Source organism: Dioscorea cayenensis, chromosome 3, assembly GCF_009730915.1.
Source record: "Dioscorea cayenensis subsp. rotundata cultivar TDr96_F1 chromosome 3, TDr96_F1_v2_PseudoChromosome.rev07_lg8_w22 25.fasta, whole genome shotgun sequence".
Lineage (NCBI taxonomy): Eukaryota > Viridiplantae > Streptophyta > Magnoliopsida > Dioscoreales > Dioscoreaceae > Dioscorea > Dioscorea cayenensis.
In genome coordinates, this window is record NC_052473.1 from 5,511,134 (window position 1) to 5,512,518 (window position 1,385).

Genomic DNA, 1,385 nt, shown 5'->3' on the forward strand with positions numbered 1-1,385 from the left:
ATTGTGCGGCCACAGATCATGGCTCAGAATTTTGAGCTCAAGCCAGGCTTCATCCAGATGTTACAGAAGTCGGCACAATTTAATGGTTTGGCTGATGAGGATCCGAACAATCACATTGAAAACTTTTTGGAAGTATGCAACATACTCAAGATTAATGGTGTTACGGATAATGCTATTAAATTGAGAACCTTCCCATTTTCCATGAAAGGTAGAGCAAAGCAATGGCTACATTTATTACCTAAAGCATCGATCACTACATGGGAGGAGATGTTAGAAGCTTTTCTTGCCCGGTATTTTCCTCCCAAAAAATCCTCGAAGCTTAGGAATGAAATATCTTCTTTTGTGTAAACAGAATTGGAGTCTCTATTTGAGACATGGGATAGGTTTAAGGAACTCCTGTGGAAATGTCCTCAACATGGGTTTCCCGAGTGGATAATCATTCAGACTTTCTATAATGATTTGAACACAAGCGCATTGCAGTTACTTGATACTGAAGCAGAAGGTACCTTAGGAAACAAGACCCTCGACGAGGCCTGACATCTCATTGAAAAAATGGCTATGAAAAGTTATTAGTGGAACAGAAGGGACAGAAAGAAGGTAGCCCGACTTCATGAGATTGATGCAGTTATCTTGTTGGGGGCCCAGGTTGAGACATTGAGCAAAAAGTTAGGCACTCTACCTTCTCCTAGAGTGGCGGCTATAACGAGTTGCACTGGGTGTGGGGGAGGACATGCTCTATCCGATTGCCTGATTTCTATTGGTGGTATATCCTCAATGAAACAAGGGGATTTTATGGGGAATGCAATGAGAAGCTAAGGGAATCTATATAGCAATACTTACAATCCGGGTTAGAGGAGCCACCCAAACCTTTCTTGGAGTAATCAAGGGCAACAAAATACGATGACACCACCCAGTTTTCAACAACAACAACAAACCCAGAACATAGAAAATAGAGTGTCAGGGTTGGAGAACCAGATGACCGAGAGAAGGCTTTGACCAAGTTCATTGCATCATCAGATACAAGATTTCAATCGGTTGAAGCCACACTTTGCAACCACACCGCTACATTACATAACGTGGAAAATACAGTGGGACAAATTGTGAAGTCACTCTCGGAAAGACCTGAAGGGAGTTTTCCTATTAATAAGGAGACAAACCCAAGAGAGCATGTGAAGGCAATCACTTTGAGAAGTGGTCGTGAAGTTGAGGGTAGACTCCCGAGTGAGAAGACCAATGTTGAAGCACCCGAGGTCATGGGGGTTGAGTAGAGAGCAAACAAAGGGAAGGAGGTGGCACCCCACCCTACAAGCCAAGAATCCCTTATCCTTCAAGATTGAAGAACGACCAAAATGATGAGCAATATAAGAAGTTCTTGCATCTATTCA

General features: G+C 42.8%; 1 non-coding gene across 1 annotated transcript; it reads right to left on the reverse strand.

Annotated features, from left to right (window-relative positions):
- Nucleotides 1-315: 315 nt before the first annotated feature.
- On the reverse strand, nucleotides 316-422 carry LOC120257799. The gene has a single exon (XR_005535883.1). It is a non-coding gene; the product is annotated as a small nucleolar RNA R71 (small nucleolar RNA).
- Nucleotides 423-1,385: the final 963 nt, after the last annotated feature.